Source organism: Schistocerca americana, chromosome 11 (assembly GCF_021461395.2).
Source record: "Schistocerca americana isolate TAMUIC-IGC-003095 chromosome 11, iqSchAmer2.1, whole genome shotgun sequence".
In the NCBI taxonomy this organism is placed as follows: domain Eukaryota; kingdom Metazoa; phylum Arthropoda; class Insecta; order Orthoptera; family Acrididae; genus Schistocerca; species Schistocerca americana.
The window spans coordinates 120,232,071-120,251,637 of NC_060129.1; the positions used below are offsets into that span (position 1 = coordinate 120,232,071).

Sequence of the window (19,567 nt, forward strand, 5' to 3'; positions counted from 1 at the left end):
CGAAAAATATTACTCTTATCGACTACCACTGTTGAGGAAAAGTAATGCTAGAGGAAGATGCCCCTTTCCAAAAGTAGAACATGGAAAGCACTGTGAAGAAGAAGGGGCAGAATGATAGGACATGCGCTGAGACGCGCATTTACGCAGAGAAGGAAAGTTTGGGGCACAGGTGGCTGAGGACACGAAACAAGATGAAAAGGCTGATGACTTGAGCATAAATGTTTATTAGTTGCACGTTGGCGACACTTGTTCGGGGGTTGTTCCGTTTTTGATGTACCGCGGGAGTGCTTTCCACTGGCTTAAGCCGACGCAGAAACGCGCGGCAAAAAATAACGAGATTTCAGCTAATACCGGGCTGCAATTAGCTAATGCAAAACCACACTGGAAATCGGCTTACACAGTCGCTCGACGGGATTAAAAGCCAGTTCCGGAATACAGTGTTGGCAATACAGTTAATCTGACGCCAGCGCACCAAAGCTTCCCGAGAGGTTGACAGTTCTGGCTCGTGCAATATTACGGATGCTGGGAAAAAACAAGCGTCGCTTTGTGCTAGTCCCAGGATTTGCAGGTATATTTTCGCTGATCAGGCAGAAAATAATCCTTAATTATTATTTTTACCGTCTGCATACAACTTGCGGAATAAAACTGATAACGAAAGCGTATCACCCTAGAAAATGTCGAAACGAATCCTTCTCCCTCCCGTTTCTCCACGCACTTAAATCATACCACTCCATCTTATATTCCTTTCCACATCACGCACAACCCTCCACCAACGATATTTGTAACCATTTATTTTAGAAATCATGGACCAGACATGCTTCTGTATTCCTTTCCACATCACCCACAACCCTCCACCAACGATGTTTGTAACCATTTATTTTATGAATCATGGAAAAGACATGCTTCTCTGTAAGCTGGTTCTAATCCTAAACGATGTTTTCCGGGGTAGGTATTAAAATCCATGGAGAAGAAATAAAAACTCTGAGGTTCGCCGATGATATTGTAATTCTGTCAGAGACAGCAAAGGACTAAAAAAAGCAGTTGAACGGAATGGACAGCGTCGAAAGGAGGGTATAAGATGAACATCAATAAAAGCAAAACGAGGATAATGGAATGTAGTCGAATTAAGTCGGGTGGTGCTGAGGGAATTAGATTAGGAAATGAGACACTTAAAGTAGTAAAGGAGTTTTGCTATTTGGGGAGCAAGATAACTGATGATGGTCGAAGTAGAGAGGATATAAAATGTAGACTGGCAATGGCAAGGAAAGCGTTTCTGAAGAAGAGAAATTTGTTAACATCGAGTATAGATTTAAGTGTCAGGAAGTCATTTCTGAAAGTATTTGCATGAAGTGTAGCCATGTATGGAAGGGAAATATGGACGATAAATAGTTTGGACAAGAAGAGAATAGAAGCTTTTGAAATGTGGTACTACAGAAGAACGCTGAAGATTAGATGGGTAGTTCACGTAACTAATAGGGAGGTATTGAATAGGACTGGGGAGAAGAGAAATTTGTGGTACAACTTGACTAGAAGAAGGTATCGGTTGGTAGGACATGTTCCGAGGCATCAAGGGATCACCAATTCAGTATTGGAGGGCACCGTGGAGGGTAAAAATCGTAAAGGGAGACCAAGAGATGAATACACTAAGCAGATTCAGAACGATGTAGGTTGCAGTAGGTACTGGGAGATGAAGAAGCTTGCACAGGATAGAGTAGCATGGAGAGCTGCATCGAACCAGTCTCAGGACTGAAGCCCACAACAACAACTATTTATTTTTATAACGGACCATGTATGAAATATTTAACAATCTCATGGGTTGAGTTTCTATGTCTTCTTATTTACGACCGTGTATGTCCCGATCTTTACATGGACATTGTGAAGTTGATTCCCCAAGGCATATAATGTAAACAAGCAACCAGCTTGTTAAATAAACATTTCCACTAGCTGTTCCCTGACGTAACCATAGGCTGCACGCTGCAGACTGTGATATCTCTGTGACGATCTTTGATTATCATTTCACTTACGTTTAAGTTGTTTGCTGCTTAGACACAGTAAAACGAAATCTGTGATCGTGTCATCTGTTTTATTTTATAGTCTTCTCCTGTTAGTAAGTCATGCAAGTCGGCAGCCAATTAACATATCACAGAAATGTTCTCCCTTTTACTTACCAAAAGTCGGGTATATACACACATCAAAAAAAGTTTTGCACCACCCCGGTTCCGAGAGTTCCGGAACCTGTACAGAAAATTGAAGTAGAGATCGACATAAACATCATTTCCACCCTTTTTATTGTTCATGAAAACCACAAATTGCAGGTTGTACCACCATACAGGGGGACCTTCAGAGGTGGTCGTTCAGACTGCTGTACACACCGGTACCTCTAATATCCAGCAGCACGTCCTCTTGCATTGATGCATGCCTGCATTCGTCGTCCCATACTATGCACAAGTTCATCAAGGCACTGTTCGTCCAAATTGAACCACTCCTCAACAGCCATTCGGCGTCGATCCTTAGAGTAGTTGGTGGTCACGCCGTCCACAAACAGCCCTTTTCAGTCTATCCCAGGCATGTTCGATAGGGTTCATGTCTGGAGAACATGCTGGCCACTCTAGTCGATCACTGTCGTTATCCTGAAGGAAGTCATTCACAAGATGAGCACGATGGGGGCACGAATTGCCGTCCACGAAGACGAATGCCTCGCCAGTATGCTGCACATATGCTTACACTATCGGTCGGAGGATGGCATTCACGTATCGTACAGCCATTACGGCGCCTGCCATGAGCACCACTGGGGTATCTCAGCCCCACATAATGCCACCCCAAAACAGCAGGGAACCTCCACCTTGCTGCGCCCGCTGGACAGTGTGTCTAAGGCGTTCAGCCTGACCATGCTGCCTCCAAACATGTCTCCGACGATTGTCTGGTTGAAGACATATGCCACACTGATCGGTGAAGAGGGAACCTCCACCTTGCTGCGCCCGCTGGACAGTGTGTCTAAGGCATTCAGCCTGACCATGCTGCCTCCAAACATGTCTCCGACGATTGTCTGGTTGAAGACATATGCCACACTGATCGGTGAAGAGGGAACCTCCACCTTGCTGCGCCCGCTGGACAGTGTGTCTAAGGCATTCAGCCTGACCATGCTGCCTCCAAACATGTCTCCGACGATTGTCTGGTTGAAGGCATATGCCACACTGATCGGTGAAGAGGGAACCTCCACCTTGCTGCGCCCACTGGACAGTGTGTCTAAGGCATTCAGCCTGACCATGCTGCCTCCAAACATGTCTCCCACGATTGTCTGGTTGAAGACATATGCCACACTGATCGGTGAAGAGGGAACCTCCACCTTGCTGCGCCCGCTGGACAGTGTGTCTAAGGCATTCAGCCTGACCATGCTGCCTCCAAACATGTCTCCGACGATTGTCTGGTTGAAGACATATGCCACACTGATCGGTGAAGAGGGAACCTCCACCTTGCTGCGCCCACTGGACAGTGTGTCTAAGGCATTCAGCCTGACCATGCTGCCTCCAAACATGTCTCTGACGATTGTCTGGTTGAAGACATATGCCACACTGATCGGTGAAGCGGTGAAGAGGGAACCTCCACCTTGCTGCGCCCGCTGGACAGTGTGTCTAAGGCGTTCAGCCTGACCATGCTGCCTCCAAACATGTCTCCGACGATTGTCTGGTTGAAGACATATGCCACACTGATCGGTGAAGAGGGAACCTCCACCTTGCTGCGCCCGCTGGACAGTGTGTCTAAGGCGTTCAGCCTGACCATGCTGCCTCCAAACATGTCTCCGACGATTGTCTGGTTGAAGACATATGCCACACTGATCGGTGAAGCGGTGAAGAGGGAACCTCCACCTTGCTGCGCCCGCTGGACAGTGTGTCTAAGGCGTTCAGCCTGACCATGCTGCCTCCAAACATGTCTCCGACGATAGTCTGGTTGAAGACATATGCCACACTGATCGGTGAAGAGAATGTGATGCCAGCCTTGAGCGGTCCTTTCGGCATGTTGTTGGGACCATCTGTACCATGCTGCATGGTGTCGTGGTTGCAAATATGGACCTCGCCATGGACGTCTGGAGTGAAGTCGCGCATCACGCAGACTATTGCGCAGTGTGAGTCGTAACACGACGTCCTGTAGCTGCACGAAAAGCATTATTCAACATGGTGGCGTTGCTGCCAGGGTTCCTCCGAGCCATAACCCGTAGGAAGCGGTCATCCACTCCAGTAGTAGCCCGTGGGCAGCCTGATTGAGGCATGTCATCGTCAGTTCCTGTTTCTCTGTATGTCCTCCATGTCCGAACAACATCACTTTGGTTCACTCCACGACGCCTGGACACTGCCCTATTACGAACCCTTCCTAGCACAATGTGGACGCGATCGAACCGCGGTATTGACCGTCTTAGGCATTGTTGAAGTACAGACACACGAGCCGTCTATTTCCTTCCTGGTGGAATGACTGGAACTGATCGGCTGTCGGACCCCCTCCATATAATAGACGCTGCTCGTGCATGGTTGTTGACATATTTGGGCGGGTTTAGTGACATCTCTGAACAGTCAAAGGGACTGTGTCTGTGATACAATGTCAACTGTCAACGTCTATCTTCAGGAGTTCTGGGAACTGGGGTGATGTAAACGTTATTTTGATCTGTGTATAACCGAAGACGTACATTTTTGACATGTAGGTAGAAAACAAGTAATGTAATCTATGCATTACTTATACGAGGGCCGTTCAGAAAGTAACCTCCGGTTGATTTAAAAAAATACACCAAGTTAAATAAAAATATTTTAATATATACATCTTACAACTACATCTTTGCACTATTTTTCTACATAGTCTCCATAGCGATTGAGGCACTTATCGTATCTCTTCACAAGCTTTGAAATTCCTTCTGCATAAAAATCACCCACTTGTGCCTGGAGCCAGCCTGTGACCGCATCTTTGAGCTCTTCGTCGTCATCAAACCGCTGTGACCCGAGCCATTTCTTCAAATGCATGAAGAGGTGATAATCACTTGGCGCCAGTTCTGGGCTGTAAGGTGGATGGTTGATAACGTCCCACTCGAAGGACTCAAGAAGGGCCGTTGTTCTGCGAGCAGAGTGAGGACGGGCGTTATCGTGCAAAAAAACGATACCGGAAGTCAGCATACCACGGCGTTTGTTCTGTATAGCCCGTCGTAACTTTTTTATTGTTTCACAGTACACGTCTTGATTAATGGTCGTACCACGTTCCATGAATTCAACCAACAACACCCCTTTGGCATCCCAAAACACCGTTGCCATCAGTTTTCTGGCAGAAAAATCTTGCGAGGCTTTTCTTGGTTTGGTAGGCGAATTTGAATGTGCCCACATCTTTGATTGTTCTTTTATCTCAGGGTTCACGTACTTAATCCAGGTTTCGTCGCCGGTCACGATTCTGTTTAACATTGGTTCTCCTTCGTCCTCATAGCGTGACAGAAAGTCTAATGCAGAGGCCATTCTTTGAGTTTTGTGGTGGTCGGTAAGAATTTTGGGCACCCATCGTGCACAGAACTTACGTTAAACCAATCTTGCTGTCACTATCTCGTACAAGAGAGTCTTAGAAATCTGTGGAAATCCAGTAGACAACTCCGACATTGAGAAACGTCGATTTTCACGAACTTTTGCATCAACTGTCTGAACGAGTTCGTCAGTCACCAATGATGGTCTACCACTCCTCTCTTCATTATGAACGTTTTCTCGCCCACTTTTAAATAAACGTACCCATTCACGGACAACTCCCTCACTCATAACTCTTGGTCCGTACACGGCACAAAGCTCACGATGAATAGCTGCTGCAGAATATCTTTTGGCTGTAAAAAACCTTATGACAGCACGCACTTCACATTTGGCGGGGTTTTCTATTGCAACACACATTTCAAACTGCCACAAAAACTAAACTAGCGCAGGTACGACGTTCACTCGACCACGGCTTGATGCCGACTGACCTGTTGAGTGCGTGAACGCACAGATGGCGTCGCTACTCCCCCCACAACCCGCACTGTGACCAATCGGAGGTTACTTTCTGAACCGCCCTCGTATTTTTGCTCTTATTTACTGTTACACCCATGTTCAGAAAAAAAGGAACACCTTGAACAACTAGAGATACGACGTTCATATTCACAGGACATGTACTTTAGTATGTTCTGTGAAAATGATTAGCATTCCAGTTATGTCGGTTCAGCATGTGTCCTGTTGCCTAGTAGGCACAGTGTGTGCCATGGGTCCTGATAACTTGTTCTATGCGTGACAGCATCGGCGAGTATAAGGCACGAATGGCGTCTTGTGGTATAGCATCCATGCTGCAATCGCCTGGTTCCAAAGTCGATCTGTAATGGTTGGCATTGGGTCTCAGCGCTGTATCCTTCGTTTCACCATATCACAAATTTTCAATTGGCGACAAGTCTTTTGATCTGGCGGGCCAGGGCAAGAGGCTGATATCCTGTGACACCATAAGGCACGTCTTCGTGCAGCAACATGTGGTCGTGCATTGTCTTCCTGAAAAGTGTGAGAGGTGGCATGAGCCCCATCTCATATTTATATCTTACGATTTTTCTCTCTAATTGCATGCAGTGGAAAGTTGCTATTCCTTCCCACGCGGACTTCCCACGCAGCGTCTCTCGTCACCCGGGTGATCCGGTGACAGGCGGGGGTCTGCTGATCTTGAAAGGGTAAGCCGATGGGTGTGAGGGAGTCGAGTGAATGCTTTCCAGACGCCGACATTGTCAAAAGACACACCCGGAGGGGCCTGAAGTAGCGGCTGGGCTAGAGGTTCCGTTACTTCGCAGAAACTTTGCGAAAACACTTTCTGGCGGGCTACCAGCGAGGCGTGGGAATGACTTGTGTACCCAGGCAGTTGTGGCGGGCAAATTCCCGCGCTTTCTGCAAAATCATAACTGTGATTGGCTTGCTACAGGGCATAGCTCCGTGACGTAGCAAAATCGGCGCAGAAATTGGCGCCAAGAATCTCCATTGGTGGAATGGTAGTGCTCCAGCAATAGAGTGGAATTTTCCGCCGGTTTTCGAGTTGCTGATTGGAACGGTTTACCACGGCCACTGTCGTGGGGGCGGGAATGTTCTGTGTTCAGTTTGTACGGGTGCTCTGGTGGGAGACGGCTCTCGCCTTTCGGTCGGAGTAGGTTACAACACTGAGCTCTCGCTGCTCTGGACAGCCAGCCTTCTGTTGGCTGTCTAATATACTTTTATTTAATTGTAACTGTTTAACAAAGTTGCTGAAGTTTCGACTTCAACGTAACTTTCCGAGTAGAGGTGGGTCGAACTCGTTCATACCCGTGAACTACTTCATTCATCTCACTCTTTGCCGTGAAGCGTTCAAATGAAGTAGTTCATTCGTGAAGTACGGAAGCCTAGCGAAGTTGCCCAGTTCGCCGCTCAGCCGCTGCTACGCTCGCCTCGCTCGTACAATAAAGCTTCGTAATACTTCACAATTTTACCAACAGATGGCGGAACTATGGAGTACCGTGCACGCAACGGTTTACGCTCTTACAGCGTCTGAGTTACCTTAAATAGAGCATGGTCGAAGGGGACAAAGGGCATTTCTGTCTGTGTCCAAGTGTCTGAACAATTTTATCTTGGACTTTACGTCCGTGAACGGCACCTTGTATTTTAAAAAGTGTTTGGCTCCGTTTATATGTCCACCATCTCTTTTCTCTAATTGTCTTCATTTCTATCTTTTGTGTTTCTCTACGGCCAAAGAGCGGCGTAGTATGCTGCTGCAGGCCTGCCTGTATACAGGTTTCAAAATGACAATGAAGAAAAAAAAAAAGGGGGACAAAGGAAAGATAAACAGAGAAGGCTGTCACATATAAAGAAGGTACTACATTTAATCTTGCTCGACATTTTCTGATGAAGCGCCCAAAAAAGTCTTTTATCTGCGAAATGAAACATTATTTGTTGTATTCATGAACTGAAAAATAGGGCTACCAACGAAATGCAGTCCAATTTTATGTTCCTTTTAAAATTTAATCCAAAATAGAATGAGTATGTTTAACACTGTCACAGTCTATATACCTACGTTAAGTAATTATTCTGAAGTTTTCCTGCAGATTTTATTTTTGTTGAGAATAATAACCCTCCAGATTCAAAACGTAAACTGTCACCTGTAGTCACTGATACGATTTCAGGCAAAATCCCTCTTTCAGTGTTATTAACTAACCTTTTATTTTCATGTTTGCTGTGCGTGCTCACACAGATAGCCACTTCGTTTCTATCTTTAATATTCATTTGTCTTCAAGCGCTGTCAACGGTAGGCTACCCGTAGACGCGAAGTTTAACTGCACAAATAGTCACGGGTAATGATGTCAGCACTGCAGGTAGCAGCTGACGCTGCCTTCTCCTCACCCCTCACCTCCTCCACCCGTCCTAAACCTATCTTTCCCCACTAACGCCGCGTGATTCGTCGACAGGCGGGACAGGGAGGAGTGAAGTGATGGGAGGAGGAGTGACGTGGGTGAGGGAGAGGGGAAGAGAGTGAGTGAACTAGAAAAAAGTGTGGAGTGTGCTATCTGTGAAGAGTTTGAAGTAACAGTTCATTGAAATTGAATGGTTAGTTCACACTTGACAGGAGTGAAGCGTTCATTTGAACGACTCATTCACGAGCTCCCCATCACTATTTCCGAGTACAGTTGGCAATTGAGCGTTCTGCGTACAAGCGGTCTATGCTGTCTGTCTTGGGCAGTTTTGGCTACAGTTGACTGTATCGGAGTTACTGTGTGACTTCGCTTGTGAAAATCGATCACTGTACCGTCAGTGATTGTGTGGCGAGCCTTCTTCGTCTCCCTCAGAGGCGCATTTGTACTGATAGGAAGTCTTTAGTCTGGAACAACCAGATCCAGACACCTCGCAAGTGGCATCTGGGGTGTTGTGCAGAAAGGGTTTGGCTACGGGTCGCAGGACGTCATTCACGAAGACCACTCTGGTGACAGTGCCCTGGACACGCACCAGCTGTGACTTGTGGTTGTACCCAATGGCACCCCACACCATAAGTCCTCGAGCTGGCGCTGATGTCCTGTGCGAATGCAGTCACAGTGACGCCGCTCCCCGTCTCTGCGGGGAAGCAAAATGCGGCCTTCATTTTCAAACAAACAGGAGTGCATCCGAAAACACTGTCTGATGCCATTCCTGTCCCCACTGACATTCTTTCGTACGCCACTGCCGACTATCACGCTCGTTAAAGGCAGGTGGAGAAGTAGAGCACTCGCACGTAACCCATGCCGGAATAAACGGCGACGAACTGTCAGCCCTGATAGTGTACGATGTGTTACACTGTTGCACTACAGCCGACGACGACGCAGATCTGCCATTCGGATGAGGTGTCGACCAACTTGGAGGGTGGTCCGTGTGGTGCGACCTGACCCATCTCGTCGTGTTTTACGGCCTTCAGTGAACCATTCTGCACCCACCAATTTCACTGCCGAAACACTTCGTCCCACACGGGCAGCAATTTTCCGGATGGATGCCTCACATTCTGTCATGCCAATGATGCGCCCTCTTTCAAACTCACTCATTTCCCGGCACGAGGTGGTGTTTTGCGCCACTTCTGCAGAACATGCTAGTGTACATGGCCTGCGAAAATGAGCGTCCGGCCTCTAGTCGTTCAAGGCGTTCTGTGTTTTTTTTAACATGGGTGTATTTGTTGTATTATTGTGTACTACTGACAGCCTTGGGAGAGCCAGGCCTAACAAAACTCTACCATCTAGTGAGCAAGATGTGTCAGACAGGCGAAATACCCTCAGACTTCAAGAAGAATATAATAATTCCAATCCCAAACGAAGCAGGTGTTGACAGATGTGAAAATTAACGAACTATCAGTTTAATAAGTCACGCCTGCAAAATACTAACGCGAATTTTTTACAGACAAATGGAAAAACTGGTAGAATCCGACCTCGGGGAAGATCAGTTTGGATTCCGTAGAAATATTGGAACACGTGAGGCAGTACTGACCCTACGACTTATCTTAGAAGAAAGATTAAGAAAAGGCAAACCTACGTTTCTAGCATTTGTAGACTTAGAGAAAGCTTTTGATAGTGTTGATTGGAATACTCTCTTTCAAATTCTGAAGGTGGCAGGGGTAAAATACAGGGAGCGAAAGGCTATTTACAATTTGTACCGAAACCAGATGGCAGTTATAAGAGTCGAGGAGCATGAAAGGGAAGCAGTGGTTGGGAAGGGAATGAGACAGGGTTGTAGCCTCTCCCCGATGTTATTCAATCTGTATATTGAGCAAGCAGTAAAGGAAACAAAAGGAAAATTCGGAGTAGGAATTAAAATCCATGGAGAAGAAATAACAACTTTGAGGTTCGCCGATGACATTGTAATTCTGTCAGAGACAGCAAAGGACCTACAAGAGCAGCTGAACGGAATGGCCAGTATCTTGAAAGGAGGATATAAGATGAACATCAACAAAAGCAAAACGAGGATAATGGAATGTAGTCGAATTAGGTCGGATCATGCTGCGGGAATTAGATTAGGAAATGAGACGCTTAAAGTAGTAAATGAGTTTTGCTATTTGGGGAGCAAAATAACTGATGAGTGTCGAAGTAGAGAGGATATAAAATGTATACTGGCAATGGCAAGGAAAGAGTTTCTGAAGAAGAGAAATTTGTTAGTATCGAGTATTGATTGAAGTGTCAGGAAGTCGTTTCTGAAAGTATTTGTATGGAGTGTAGCCAAGTATGGAAGTGAAATGTGGACGATAATTAGTTTAGACAAGAAGAGAGTACAAGCTTTCGAAATGTGGTGCTACAGAAGAATGCTGAAAATTAGATGGGTAGATCACATAACTAATAAGGCATTCAACAGAATTGGAGAGAAGAGAAATTTGTGGCACAGCTTGACTAGAAGAAGGGATCGGTTGGTAGGACATGTTCTGAGGCATCAAGGGATCACCAATTTTGTAGTATTGGGGGGCAGCGGGGAGGGTATAAATCGTAGAGGGAGACCAAGAGATGAATACACTAAGCAGATTCAGAAGGATGTAGGTTGCAGTAGGTACTGGGATATGAAGAGGCTTGCACAGGATAGAGTAGCATGGAGAGCTGCATCAAACCAGTCTCAGGACTGGAGACACACACACATTGTGTATTAATTTATTCGAGCTAGGGCACTTGAAAATGGCGTTAAGCTTAAATCTAGGTAGTGTAGTAAAGAATGATCTACAGTCTATGGCGGTCTCTTTACGTAAGAACCGAACGATATTTGCCATATTACGAGAGCTCGTAGAGCATGAGAGTAGTTCAAAAATGGCTATATATAAGCACTATGGGACTTAAAATCTGAGGTCATCAGTCCCCTAGACTTAGAACTACTTATACCTAACTAACCTAAGGAGATCACAAACATCCATGCCCGAGGCAGGATTCGAACCTGCGGCCGTAGCAGCAGCGCGGTTCTGGACTGAAGCGCCTAGAACCGCTCGGCCACAGATGAAAGTACTTGTGGAGGGAGTGATACAGGGCTGTAGCGTATACCACGTGGTATTCAGTATGTACATCGAACACGCTGTGAAGGAAAACAAAGAAAATTTTGAACGCGAATAAATGTCAGGAGAAAAATATAAAACAAAGAAAAAAACTCCATCGGAATGACAATGTCATCGCTGAACGTATGGGGTGGCGAGGTTTTTGAAGTGCAGCGAAACGAATTGGATAGCGCCTTGTAAAGAGATTAGGCCTATAAGACGTATATTTTGGGAATAAATGGTAGGTTTGCATGTATGACTCTAATCACGAATATTCAGTGTAAGTTATGTACGGTCGATACCGGTTACTCCGTATACCGGAGACCGATGGTTTACGATCGTTATAGCCGATGGTTGCACAAACCGGGTTTTTGCTTTGCTTTTTGATAAAAAATTGGGTTCTGTAAATTTTAGGCTGTCACAGAGTAACAGAAAAACATTACAACTGCAGCATTTTCAATGCAGTATTTGTGGAGATGGACTGAAGAGAAATTTTTCTTATGTTCTGCAGTACGTACAGCTACGAAATGCCAGTAAAACGTAAAAACCGTTAAGTAAAGAAAGAAGTTGTGATATTGTAAATTGTTGAACAATTTCGAAAACGATCTTGGATAATGAACGAGATAAAATGTTGGGGATGTTAAAACTTACTGTAATTGCTGCATACTATAGTAAGTCATTGATGACACTCTTTCGTTGCCGTCACTGTACTAAAAAACTTAATCAACAGCAATCAAATTAAAAGACAGTATTCTATACGTAAAGTACACGAAGGCCTACACTTTCTCCTACAATTTTCTTCAAAATGTTAAACAAATGCGATGTACTGTACCTAACAGATTGAAAGTATGTAACACACATAACTACAAACCTCAGTTACGAATACACTGTCATTTCACTTCTGTAGTTTGAAAAATAGCACTGACTGGAATTTAATTTTCTATTTTTCTAGCCCGCATCTCGTGGTCGTGTGGTAGCGTTCTCGCTTCCCACGCCCGGGTTCCCGGGTTCGATTCCCGGCGGGGTCAGGGATTTTCTCTGCCTCGTGATGGCTGGGTGTTGTGTGCTGTCCTTAGGTTAGTTAGGTTTAAGTAGTTCTAAGTTCTAGGGGACTTATGACCACAGCAGTTGAGTCCCATAGTGCTCAGAGCCATTTTTTCCTATTTTTCTATGATCACACAAAGAGAGTGCTGTTTAGTTTTTTTGACCAGGTGCTTTAACTTTAAAATGCAGTAAGTAACGCATACTAAGTACGCATACTGTTCTACTTACGATAATCAACTGTTTGTTCGCCTCTTGCATCTACGGCGTGCGTATGAATGTTGCATTTGGTGATTTATTCGTTTTGACGGCTGATTTGAAACCAACAATTTGCAGAAAACAAGAGTTTAAAAATAAGCATTGTTGTTAGTAATGCTCAAATAAGTAACAAACAGAAACGAACATTAGACTTTATAGACGATATATTTCTTCGGAATGTAACAAAAGTACGTCGCTTTATAGGATACGTCGCAATAAGCGATGTCGTGTCATGCGATTTTTTTAAATATAGCGTTTACACAGGACCGTTAGATTTCGCTATATAGGCAACATGTCTTTAAAAACCACGGTATCGACAGTATTTGCAATTATATAGAAGTTTTCAATGACGTATTTTACACCGCTTCCGGGTTACGTTTTACATGTGGTACTTAATTCGACTTATTGTCGAACACCCGCATCTTTTGTTTTGTCTTAGTGTTATTGCCAGTTTCATTTCAGTTGTCGTATTGGCCGTTTTCTTGTTCTAGCACTCGTCTGTCTCTTCTGTTGAACGCAGTTACTTAAGGTAACACTTTTACAAACCTGCCATTTATACAATATTCATTAAAGCTGGAAATTTATATTCAGGTGTAGCGTGATTTCATTTTGCCGATCGCCCCCTCTCTCTCTCTCCTTCTCTCTCCCGAGCGCGCACACACATACACACACATACACACACACACACACACACACACACACACAATTCAGCCTCACACACTCAAGGTCATCCATGTTTTCTCGAATTCACATTTATGCACCGTTTGACCTATATATTTTGAATATGCTGAAGTTGCTCGAAATACTCAGAAATGTTAAACTGTCTACTTCACAAAACACGGAACAGTAGCATGGTAGTATCCTAAGACTACACGTCAGTGAGCTGCTGCTGGAACCAGTCAAGTCTTACAAATTTATGGATGTAATTATATGTTGGGATGTGTTATGGATCGCTCACATAAGCTCAGTAGCAAGTAAAACAGGGGGCAGACTTCGGCTAATTCGTAGAATGCTCTGAAAATGCAGTCACTGCGCAAAATACATTGCTTGAAAATCACTCGTTCGACCCATCCTAGAGTATTGGTGCACTGTTTGACTCCCACCAAATGGAACAAACGAGGCACTTGAAACGTATACAGAGAAGGGCAGCACGAATGGTCACATATTTGTCTGGTCCATGGAAGAATATGCAGAAGCACGTAAATAATAAATCTGCAACTTGTTTAGGAGCAATAGCTAATTTCGATAATTTCCAAAGAGTAATACGCGCAATTTTTAAAATCGCTGTCCACCATATGCTTGCTTGCGGCTCTAGCGTAAATTATAAAAGGTATTATACGTCATTATTCTGACTACTATTTTCTTGCAATCCCTGATCAGTGTATGCATACGCATGCTGCAGCGGTACTGAATTGTGTCGTAATTTTCTAAATAATCCGGTACACTTCATTTACACTCGACTTCAGAGCTATTACACGATTTAACCCTGGCACTGATGCTTGCTTGAAATTTTATTCTCGGAAATTCTCATGTAGGCCTATATGGTCAAAAGAACATTGTCCCGTAGGGGAAGGTGCAGTTAGATGAATGACGAACACTAACTTCACTTAACGAACGTTCATTCAGCACTTCCACATACAAGAGCGCGGAACTTCAAATGGTTCAAATGGCCCTGAGCACTATGGGACTCAACTGCTGAGGTCATTAGTCCCCTAGAACTTAGAACTAGTTAAACCTAACTAACCTAAGGACATCACAAACATCCATGCCCGAGGCAGGATTCGAACCTGCGACCGTAGCGGTCTTGCGGTTCCAGACTGCAGCGCCTTTAACCGCACGGCCACTTCGGCCGGCTAGCGCGGAACGAACTGCCTTCGGCCAGAACAAATACGGTATACAGAACATTCCAGTACAATGATTCTTGCCATATGTGGATACTTCTAGAATGTACTCGAACCGAAGATAGAAATTAAAATGTTTCAGTTCAGGTGAGTTTTGAACTCACGACCCTTCAGGCTACAACGACTACACAACGGCGACTGCGCTACTTGGCTTATTCTGCGACAATATAATCAAAGTCCAATTAAGGGATTAATAATTAACCACTGACGGGCACTTTTATTGTAATTAGCGATCAATATGCTTTTGCACTCTTTGCACTTGCATATACAAATAAAACACAGACAAATGTTATTGTAACACGAGCTTCGTTTATACTGTAGTCTGTCACGGATGTCCTGAAAAACCGGCACTAGCAAACGCTGGAACGAAGAAGCAAAGTATCCCGCGAAACAGTACTTACTAACGCACAATGTGGGCCACAAGTCAGTGGTCAAAAAAGTTTTGCAGCAATAATACTGAACAATTGAAAATACAAATCCGTTATCAGAACAGAAACACATCTAGAGTTCAATGAACCTACAAAAGCTACTCAAAGTGGTTACCCCGCTGTTCTAACCAAATATTGCATCTTTACAACAGTGACTTACAAACTTTGCTGAAAATTTTCCGAGATCGTAGATTTTCAAATGCTGACTGGATTCGTCCGCTGAAATGCCCAACCGCAGGAATCTTTACGGAATAAAATACACCTGTGACGTTCGAGTCTTGGATCACATTTGACCGTGATATGCACAGCTATCCAATATGCGCGCAAGCAAGCGCACATATTTCCGTACCCCTCCGCCTTCTCCGCTGTCTTATCAACGAACGCTGGCCCTCATATCTATCCTCGACCTTAATGCTCTTGTCTGAACAACACATCAGAAACATCCGCTCCCGTCAGCGCAAAATCCTTTCTGCCTCACTCCATCCTTCAGCCACGTTCTCGAAGTCCATCTCAGCAGCAGAAAGCCGACTCTGGGATGACGTCCCGCATTCTATTAGAGAACTGACAAGGGGAGGCCGCCAATTGTGAAATTCAGATTCGATTCATACTGCGCATAATAAAAGCTCATGGCCAGAGGTGTAATGTGGCAAAGCACCAAGATGCACTTCTCAGCCGTTGTCGAGAAAATCGACAGTTAAAAGAGACCGTTGAGGTGAAATACTCTCTACGATTAATAGTTTTCTACAGCATCGTGGCGCAGCGGTAAGCGCTAGGGTTCGTAATCCAAAGGTCGCCGGATCGAATCTCGCACCATGCAACTTTTTTTTAGTATTTGTTTTTTGTAATTCAAATGTGTATATATATATATACATATATACACGCGCGCACACACACACACGTATATAATTCCCGGCAATCAGTTGCAACAATTATGCATATAATAAGTTGTTGAAAGTCGTTTGTCGTGGAAAAACTGGCGACTTCGAACATCATTATGTTTTCCGCAAACAAAGTTGTATTACACAAATGTTATTAATTGTCTTCATAATGTTAACCACGTATAGACGGTATAGTTAACGGAAGACGTAGACACGATATTCCGAAACGAATACATATAGCGTAAGTCAAACGTTCGAATTAGAATAGAGACCCCACGAAGACAAATTCGCTGCGGCAGGTATGAAATATAAGCTCCGTTACTCGCTCGTTACACTTGAAGGACAGATGTTGAATGGGCCGAAACGAGCCACCGCATAACAGCGTAGTTGCCTGCTAACTTCGAAAGAAGGTAGATGCGGTCCCTAGCGCAACTTATAACATCGTCGAAAATCAGTGCGGACGGGAGAGCTTTGGTACACCCTGTTAAAAAAACGGAAAAATGGAGGCGGTACAATTGGAGAGCGATCCACCTTCACCAAAATGCATAAGCAATTCATTAATAGTTATATATATATATATATATATATATATATATATATATATATATATATATATATATATATATTTGAATTACAAAAAACTAATAATAAAAGAAATTGCATGCCGCGAGATTCGATCCGGCGACCTTCGGATTACGAACCCGAGCGCTGACCGCTGCGCCACGACGCTGTAGAAAACTATTAATCGTAGAGAGTATTACAGCGCAACGGTTTCTTTTAACTGTCGATTTTCTCGACAGCGGCTGAGAAGTGCATCTTGGTGCTTTGCCACATTACACCTGTGGCCATGAGCTTTTATTATGCGCAGTATGAATCGAATCTGAATTTCACAATTGGCGGCCTCCCCTTGTGAGCTTCAGAAAACAGTTAATGACATATCTGCTCAAGCAAAAAATAATGATTACGATTGTCCCTGTACGCACTCGCTTCTCTTGTATATCCTTCCTTCCCACCATATCTTCCTCTTTTTTCCAGTATTCTTAGCTGGTGCAGTCTCCCTAAAATTCATTTCCGCAGAGCTCGCTATATCATGAACCATCTGTTCTGTACTTCTATAAATTCTTCTAATATTTGTCACTATGATTACACTTATTATTGTCATTGTTATAAGAATAATAACAATAACTATTATTATCATTATTAGTTGCAGCAGCTTCAGTAGTGCAGACACAGGCAGTATCAACTATTAGTTCATACACTCATGGTCATAAATTAAGGATAATGCTGATACATGGTGAAACAACGCTGTGGTGGGCGGTTTGCGGGTTTAAATCACCTCGGGGTATGACCATGCGGTGCATCTGACCTGCGGTCGTCGCACGGTGGCGCTGGCAGCAGTCCACATACGCAGAGGTGTGTTGGTGCATGTCAGAGTACGGTGCAGCGAGTAAGTGTGCAGACGTTTTCAGACGTGCTAATGGTGACTGTGTGTCGAAAATGGCTCAAAGAACACATATTGATGACGTTATGAGGGGTAGAATACTAGGGCAACTGGAGGCTGGTCAAACACAGCAGGTCGTAGCACGGGCCCTCCGTGTACCACAAAGTGTGATCTCAAGATTACGGCAGCGACTCCAGCAGACAGGAAACGTGTCCAGGCGCTACAGTACGGGACGTCCACAGTGTACAACACCACAAGAAGACCGATATCTCACCATCAGTGCCCGCAGACGGCCACGGAGTACTGCAGGTAGCCTCGCTCGGGACCTTACCGCAGCCACTGGAACAGTTGTCTCCAGACACACAGTCTACAGACGACTGAACAGACACGGTTTACTTGCCTGGAGACCTGCAAGGTCCATTCCACTGACCCCTGGTCACAGGAGAGCCCGTAAAGCCTGGTGTCAAGAACACAGTACATGGTCATTGGAACAGTGGTCCCAGGTTATGTTCACGGACGAGTCCAGGTATAGTCTGAACAGTGATTCTCGCTGGGTTTTCATCAGGAACCAGACATACCAACCTCTTGAGGTCCTTGAAAGGGACCTGTATGGAGGTCGTGGTTTGATGGTGTGGTGTGGGATTATGATTGGTGCACGTACACCCCTGCATGTGTTTGACAGAGGAACTGTAACAGGTCAGGTGTATCGGGACGTCATTTTGCACCAGTATGTCCGCCTTTTCGGGGCTACAGTGGGTCCCACCTTCCTCCTGATAGGATGATAACGCACGGCCCCACCGAGCTGCCATCGTGGAGGAGTACCTCGAAACGGAAGATATCAGGCGAATGGAGTGGCCTGCCTGTTCTCCAGACCTAAACCCCATCGAGCACGTCTGGGATGCTCTCAGTCGACGTATCGCTGCGCATATGATACGTCTTGTGCAGGAGGTCAGCGTAAAATGAACGTGTTTTATATTGAAAAACAATGTTTAAGATCAGAATATGACAGCTGATATTGTTGAAACGGGTTATCTTGAAAAAAAAAATATTTTGTGCTGTCTTGGCTTATGAATGGTTTTTTTACAATTGCAACAGATCAGTACTCTCATAATGGGAAAATTGAATCAGATTCTGATGAGTGAATTTCCGAGTATTAAAATTGTTAAAATACACTATGTGATCAAAAGTATCCGGACGCCTGGCTGAAAATGACTTGCAAGTTCGTGGCGCTCTCCATCTGTAATGCTGGAATTCAATATGGCATTGGCCGACCCTCAGCCTTGATGACAGCTTCCACTCTTGCAGGCATACGTTCAATCAAATGCTTCAAGGTTTCTTGGGGAATGGCAGCCCATTCTTCACGGAGTGCTGCACTGAGGAGAGGTATCGATGTCGGTCGGTGAGGCCTGGCACGAAGTCGGCGTTCCAAAACATCCCAAAGGTGTTCTATACGGTTCAGGTCAGGGCTCTGTGCAGGCCAGTCCATTACAGGGATGTTATTGTCGTGTAACCACTCCGCCACAGGCCGTGCATTATGAATAGGTGCTCGATCGTGTTGAAAGATGTAATCCCCATCCCGGAATTGCTCTTCAACAGTGGGAAGCAAGAAGGCGCTTCAAACATCAATGTGCTGAGATAGTGCCACGTAAAACAACAAGTGGTGCAAACCCCCTCCATAAAACACACGACCACACCATAACAGCACCGCCTCTGAATTTTTCTGTTGGCACTACACACACTTGCAGATGACGGTCACCGGGCATTCGGCATACCCACACTATGCAATTGGATCACCACGTTGTGTACCGTGATTCGTCACTCCACACAACGTTTTTCCACTGTTCAATCGTCCAATGTTTACGCTCCTTACACCGAGGGAGGCGTCGTTTGGCATTTACCGATGTGGCTTATGAGCAGCCGCTCGACCGTGAAATACAAGTTTCGTCACCTCCTGCCTAACTGTCATAGTACTTGCAGTGGACCCTGATGCAGTTTGGAATTCCTGTGTGATGGTCTGGATAGATGTCTGCTTATTACACATTACGACCCTCTTCAACTGTCGGCGGTCTCTGTCAGCCAACAGACGAGGTCGGCCTGTACGCCTTTGTGCTGTAC

At 45.0% G+C, this 19,567-nt stretch overlaps 1 protein-coding gene across 1 annotated transcript in view; it reads right to left on the reverse strand.

Moving 5' to 3' along the window:
- The window catches only part of LOC124553355, a 705,505-nt gene that overhangs the window by 685,213 nt on the left and 725 nt on the right, over positions 1-19,567 (reverse strand). The gene's annotated exons all lie outside the window — the stretch shown is intronic.